Source organism: Silurus meridionalis, chromosome 4, assembly GCF_014805685.1.
Source record: "Silurus meridionalis isolate SWU-2019-XX chromosome 4, ASM1480568v1, whole genome shotgun sequence".
In the NCBI taxonomy this organism is placed as follows: Eukaryota; Metazoa; Chordata; class Actinopteri; order Siluriformes; family Siluridae; genus Silurus; species Silurus meridionalis.
Window position 1 is genome coordinate 6,848,988 of NC_060887.1, and position 7,378 is coordinate 6,856,365.

The 7,378-nt window shown below is 41.1% G+C and overlaps 1 protein-coding gene across 2 annotated transcripts in view; it reads right to left on the reverse strand.

The window, feature by feature from the left end:
• adcy2a (adenylate cyclase 2a) overlaps nt 1-2,009 on the reverse strand; it is a 71,436-nt gene extending 69,427 nt beyond the window's left edge. The window contains exons 1-2 of one of the 2 annotated variants that reach the window (XM_046847509.1): nt 1,894-2,009; nt 1,069-1,362 (exon numbers count right to left, since the gene is read on the reverse strand). The gene's annotated coding sequence lies outside the window, so the exon portion shown is untranslated. Of the gene's footprint in view, nt 1-1,068; nt 1,363-1,518; nt 1,842-1,893 lie in introns of those variants that run through there. The other variant, XM_046847510.1, reaches the window with a different exon arrangement.
• Nucleotides 2,010-7,378: the final 5,369 nt, after the last annotated feature.

The window sequence follows — 7,378 nt, forward strand, 5'->3', positions numbered from 1 at the left end:
GGAGATTCCTTCATCCACAAGTGTGTGAGTAAAGTCAGGTTCATCTTCCAAAATCACATGGAAGGAAAAATTTCTGGGAAAAAAAAAAAAAAAAAAAAAACCATCAAGTGGTCCATCAAAAATTCATTGCAGACCTCTGGCTTCTTGTAATAAAAACAGCAGCCTGCTTTAAAAAATAAATAAATAAAAGACTATTTCCCGGGCAGGTAGAATAAAAACACATGAGCGTTGGAGCTGCTGTTGTCCTGATGACCAGGACATTTCATTCCACCGGACCCCTTTAATAATAAAGCAATAATTCAATAGCGCTGGTGCAGAAGCTCAAACAAATATAGGACACATTTCTGTGGTCCCAGGAGAGAAGAACCAGGTGAGAATAAATCTACACGGCTGCGTCCCGGTCGATCAATATGATAAATTGGAACTCCAGACTAAAGTCGTCTGTTTGGTCATTAAAAGTTGTTATTTTATTACCCAAATGAATGAACATGGGTTTGGTTTAGGCGTTTAGAGAAGTTCAGCAGAAGTCATTATAGTAGCTGCTGTAGATAAAATGGTATCTGTGGAACATCAACGATTCTTTGGTTAGAAGGTAAAAAAAAAAAAAAAAAAACCTTAATATAACCAATTATTGTAAATCAAAGCCACGGTACAGAAAATAAAAACCTTCTGACCAATCAGGTGTGAGAATGCACAGTGCCAGAGTTTGAATTATTATACTGCATTAACATGATTACAGCACGGGGTGTGTGTGTGTGTGTGTGTGTACTGAATTAGACTCACTCAGATTGTTTAATGTCTATGATTTATTCTGGCTTTTAGCTTAAGTAAGTGCTCCCACCTACACCACCACCAACTTTGACGTGAAGAAAAGTGTGAGGGTTTATTTTTATCCTGGTTTTTCTACTGAGGTCTGATGACTTGTGCATGTCAATATCATGTTTTTAAACAATCATAGTATACGTGAAGGTAGTGATGAATATCAAATATAACTAATGCACATTAGCCCTTTATTTGCTGTACATATATTTGCATATATGTGTTCTGATGTGTTGCATGAAATCTTACCAGAAAACGTGTTCCAGCATGACAATGCTGCAGCTCTACGAAGATCTGCTTTCCACTGGTTGGTTAGAAATGTGGAACCAACAGCGTTTTACTCGCGTCAAAAGGTGGACGTTGTTGGAGCAGTGATCCGAGCGAGGCATGAGGACAGGCCTTCCTGAAGGTACAGGTGGAGAGGACACAATCACAGCAGGTTGCTCAGTGGGCAGCAGATATCTTCATGAACCTCAAGTCCAACTGCCTTTGTTTGGAGATGTGCAATTAGTGCCTGGGCATGGGCCTCATCCACCCCTGATCCTGAAGACGTAGGAGGAGAGGGGAAAAAAAGGGGGTTACAGTGTATTAGTGAAGCTTAAGCTTTAATCACTGACCACAGTTGTATCAATAGGTGGAGAACCAGTTCATGCAGCTTAGTAGGAACCTGACTCAATCGCCCTTAAAAAAAACAAGCACCTAGATTCTGGTGAACAGCAGATCATCCTTCCAACATCTCTCAAAAACATCCAGACTTGGAGAAGCAACAAGCCAAGCCAAAACCTGCCATAACTGCAAACCTGTCCAATCCAATATCCAATCCCTTGTTATCTACCCCAGTGGATAAAGACCATGGGAGCTCAGGAAGGACAAGTGGAAGAGGAAGATGATCAAAACAGAACAATTGAACACAACAGGAAAAACACAAACTGGGTTCCCATAGAAAGAGAGAGCAAAACTAGCAAAATAAAAACTAGCTGGCTACGTGTGGCTAAGCTAAAAAATACATACAAATGATGGCACCTACACTCAAACCTAGACAATCACAGGACATGGGTGCAAACACAGTCTTACCTCTTCTTAAACCCAGTGAGCTTGAATTTAGGAGAAGGGACATAACCAGACTAACAAACACAAGAGCTCTCGAGGTTCTGCATTTCAACGCCAGGCCTCGTTTAATTGGGTTCTTGTTCTGATTGGTTCTTTCTGAACCACTAATTAATAATGATTGACAGGAGGCTCCACCTATCAGAGGCTAGCATAAGGAGCCAGAGACAGCCCAGCAAAACACAAGTGGGAAAATGTACAATAATGCACACAGCTGACCTCCAAATAAGTGGGAACATGTTGAAGAAGAACCACATACGGATTTAAAGGGTGTGTACGTTTGTTCATGTGGCGTTTGTGGATTGTTCAATTCAAGGGCACAAAGAAAAATTCGGTTTAGGCTTCGCACTTCTTTACGAGCTGCCGTGTCGTGTTGTAGTGTATTTACCTTTTTACTTCCAGCATGAATACCTATTTGTGTAGCCACTCATGAGAAAGTCGTTCCAATCGTATAAGCGGCGTCTCAGGAGCAGATGGCGAGGTTTAACACTGCCCCACTTATGCAGCGTCGAGAAACAAAGCCGAAGTCAATTGGGTTTAATATTCGCCATGCGACTCTGTAAAGTGCACATTAGCTTCCTGGGCAAACAAAAAAAGGAGTCTGATGGGAAGGAAGTCCGTGTGTGTGTTCGGCACGCTTCGGGAAAGTTAATCATCGACTTGGAGGGCGCGGATCGGACCTTTAGGGAACTGCACCGCCGCCTCGGCTCCATTTTTACCTCGTCGCAGCGATCAGTCAGGAATTGTGTTTGCTTTCCTTTTTAATTAACCTCCTAAAGAATATTGACCTCCGTCATAAATTTGCGATTAATTACGTTTCCTGATGGGTTCGGGAATTACGGAGCACAGAGTGTAAAGGCTTTGCATTAAAGAAGCAATTTTCCACATACTTAAAATTAATTACACCCTCTGGGTACACAATTGGAGGCCATTTCTGACTTAGGAAAGGCTGAAAGACTTCATAAGCAGTTATCAGGGTTTGTCTCTGTCTGCTTATGAACACATTCATAAATAAAATAATCACCATTTAACAGCACAGCATGGAATTAATCACTTTTTTTTTAATGTGCAACTTTTACTTTTTAAAAAAAATGCTTTTTTGATGGAACAATATGTGGATCTTCACCAAACTGTTGGAGACACACAATTGTACCAGACGTCTTTGGATGCAGGAGCATGACATTTTCCCATCATTTGAAATAGTAGACCCAAAATCTGTTCCAGCTCCATGAAGATCTGCTGGTCGATCTCCTGCTATAGAGCTCTAAAGGCAATTGAACACCTTTGGGATGATTTGGAATGCTGACTGCAATCTCCAATGTTCTTTCACTCTAACACTTCTCCAACACCAGTCCAGCACTCCTTTGTGGGAATTTTTTTTCTTCATCTCACAAAAAATGTGATGCAAATTTGTCCTCCAATAGACAATAAGATGTTTCCATCCTTCGTCCAAAGTCCATGTTTGTTTTCCCATTTAAACCTTTTCCATCTTTCTAAAAGACGTGTTTCTTCTTCGTCGTTTGGAGGATGAGATTGGTGTTTTGTAGATATGAGTTAATAAAGCTTCTAGGTGAGGATCTGTGAAGTGTGGGTTCACCAGAGACTCGGATTTATCCCCTCTTTATTCACTGGTATTGAAGTTGACTTCTTTGTGTCTCCTGTATACAGTCGGTGCACCTCGGCGAGCTTCTTGATCGATTTCTTGAATATAACGCACTTCATTTCTCAGAAGACCAATAGAGAAGCTCTCTGGACTAAAGCTCTTTCCTTTCTGGCCCTTCTGGGATCATTATCGAACCCACAAATGCTGATGCTCCAGATTCTTGGCCAGGTTTATTGCTTCCTTAAACAGCACCAGGGTGCAATTACGCTTGAGCATGACGACATGGGCTTTTTATACGATAGCCTAAGATTAGCAAACGCTACCTGTTATTGGAACTCAGGAGAGATGAAGATGCTGGAAACGGACCTCCGTGAGCCTGTAGACTTTAAAAAAACTGTTGCTTCTAGTTATAATACTTAATCGTTATCTCCTATATCTTTCATTCATGGGATTTGGACAGAAAAAACCTATTTGAAATGACTTCCAATTAGCTAGAAGATGTTCCACAAGATTTTGTGGAGATTTTTTCATCCACAAGGGTGTTAGTAAAGTCAGGTAGTGATGATGGTGAGAAGGTGAGGAGGCCTGGGGGTGCAGTCAGCGTTCACATTCTTCCCAATAGGGTTGGAGCTCTACAGCAGAGGATCTTCCACCATCTTCCAACCCATCTTCATGGAGCTGGTGCATTATCATGCTGGAACAGGTTTGGGTTTTCTAGTTTAATTAAAGGAATTGGATTCTCTTTTTTTTTCCTTCTTCCCGTACGCTTTCCAGAGGCATGCAGCTGTTCAAACACGTCTTCGTATTTTCCTAGGTGATTACGCGCACTCCCACATTACCCACAAGGCTTTGGGGGACGATCAAGGAACTCGGCTATAATTATCCGCTATGCAGTGACAGATCTGGGTTAGTGATTAGGGATCTGGAGTGCAAGGAAACTTCTGGTAGCACTTTCCACCGAGCCTGCACTCGTGCATCATTAGAATTGTGTTATCTGTCGAGGTTTAAACACCTCGTACTTTCACAAGCATCACTCTTCTTAATAATAAGTGAGAGCGAAGGTTGTGAGTTCAAATCCCCTCTGCAAAACGGTCGTCAAACTCGTCTCGCATTTCCCACTAAAACGTCACACCACGTGGATGTGATTTTTTTATTATTATCGTAATTCTGGAGGAATTTCAGGATGGAAGTGATTGCCGAACATCTGCGCATTCAATTCCAGATGTTTCTGATCAGCCAATAGAAATGTAGCAATGCAGAAACCGAATAAATACAGTAGAAAATACAAAAAAGTATTGGGACACCTGACATTTTCAGACATATTCGGTTCTTTCCCCCAAACGTATCTGGATGCAGAAGCAAGACATTTTCCCTTCACTTCAACTAGGAGACCCAAACCTGTTCCAGCATGACACCAAGCTCCATGAAGATCTGCTTTCCATTGGTTGGAAGATGTAGAAGATCTCCTGCTCTAAACCCTAAACACCTTTGGGATGAATGTGAACGCTGACTGCACCCCAGGAACCTCCTCACCTCCTCACCTACTTCACTACCTGACTTTACTGACACCCCTGTAGCTGAATGAGCAAAATCTCCACCAAATCTAGTGGAACATCTAATAAAGGAAAAGAACATAAGAAAAAGAAGTGAATATTTATATATATATATATATATATATATATATATATATATATATATATATAGCGCACATGGAGTCTGGTGTAAAGTGTGTGTGTGTGTGTGGGGTCAGGACTAGTCTTGCTAATGAGATACCTCAGGGTTTTATCATAGGCACAGCATGGTAGTGACAAAGACAGAGACACACTCACAGAGAAAGAGAGAGGAGGAGGAAACCAAAGCAGCAGACTAGCGAGAAAGCATGCTAATGAGCAAAGGGTGTAATTCCTTCGTTAGCAGAACTGCAGCTGTTTCACTTCAACACATTCGAGGAAAAAAAAAACCATCATCCTGGTGGCAGATGTTGACTTCTGAACTCACTATTGTGGGAAATCCAGCTCCATGAAGATCTGCCTTCCATGGTTTGGAAGACGTGGAAGATCTCCTGCTATAAACACTATTGAACACCTTTGGGATGAATTTGAACGCCGACTGCACCCCAGGAACCTCCTCATCTTCTCATCTACATCACTACCTGAATTTACTGACACACTGGGAGCTGAATATCGTGTAATCAGGAGTCTGAATAAAATAAAACCAGTAATTGAATAGGATTAATAATAAAAACAATAATTATTATTATTATTGTAAGAGAAGAGTTTGGAGAAGAAAAGGAAAGGCTCATGATCCAGAGTGAACCTAGTGGATGTACTGCTGCATCATCTGGCTGGAGAAGTCAAGTGTCTCTGTACAGTGGGCATCAGTTAGACCGCTGAAAATCCCTCCCACTTTCCTCAGATGTCACTTTCGGTGTGAGAGCAGACGTCTGGATGAATCCAGAAGCAGAAATTTCATCATCCTCATTCAATGTAGCTGTCAGTGTTCTGCCTCACAGAGCAGCCTGAGGGACAGCAGAGATTAGTTTCCTCAGGCGCTCATCTATATCCCTCACACACACACACACACACACACACACACACACGAAAGCACTTGTCCATGCTGCTAATCTCAGCATCATACACACAACAGCTTGTTAACTTTTATTTCATGGCTTTCAAACGGTTCTGCGAGTCGAATGTGAGAGAAGATTGGGGAGGAATGTGCTTCTGACCTTCATGCTGACTCTCCACACACACACACACACACACACACACACACACACACACACACACAGGAACCCAGAGCCTTAGGCATAAAAGGAACTCGATGGCAAAATAAATAATTATTTATTTATATGAAAACAAATTTGATCATTTCTTTGTATTTTTGATTTTTATTATTATTAAATAAAAAATTGTAATTTATTCTTCAGACTTCAATATTTACGCTACATTAAAAGAAAACTTGGCCATGTATCTATTTAAATATATATATATTATATATATATATATATATATATATATATATATATATATATATATATATATATATATATATATATATATAAACAACGTCTAGACGACTGAGTCAGAGCATCTTCAAACCTGCAGGTGTTCCTGGTCTGCAGCGGTGCTCCAAGGGAGGAATCACCTCCACTCTTCTGGAGAGATGTTCCTCTAGATTTTGTGGAGATTTTCTGGAGATTCATTCATCTACAAGGGTGTTAGTAGAGTCAAGTACTGATGAAGGTGAGAAGGTTCCTGGAGTGCAGTTCCACATCTTCCAACCCATATCTTCATGAAGATGGTCTAGTCGGTTCTTCTAGTCCAAAGACGATTGTGTGCCTCTGGTTTTGTTTACGACCGGAAAACTCCTGATCTCCCAAACGCTTCTTAAGAAGTTCCAAAAGATTCTCCAGTCATCTCTACTCTCCAGCCCCGTTCACGTCATCGAAACAAATTCTTTTATTTCCCCTTCATCCTTTTAGTGCTGGAAAGTCTACATGAACGGAGTCGTACCCTGAGAAACACACACACACACACACACACACAACGTGTAGGACTGAAGCATTACATCTTCAAATCCACGTCCCGAGACGCTTATTATCTCCCTGCCTTTTCTCTCAGCCGAGATGAGAAAGAGCTCTCGTTCTCATCATTTCAAGCATCAATGCATCAAAGGACATTTTGCTATTGAAAAACCATCGACACACACACACACACACACACACACACACACACTCCTTTATTTCTCCTTCACTACAATATGTTCCACTTTCTTTCCTATTAGAGCAGAATGAAAGGAGAAATGGAACGAGGCGATCGTACGCTTCTTTTACTTTAGAGAAGAAAT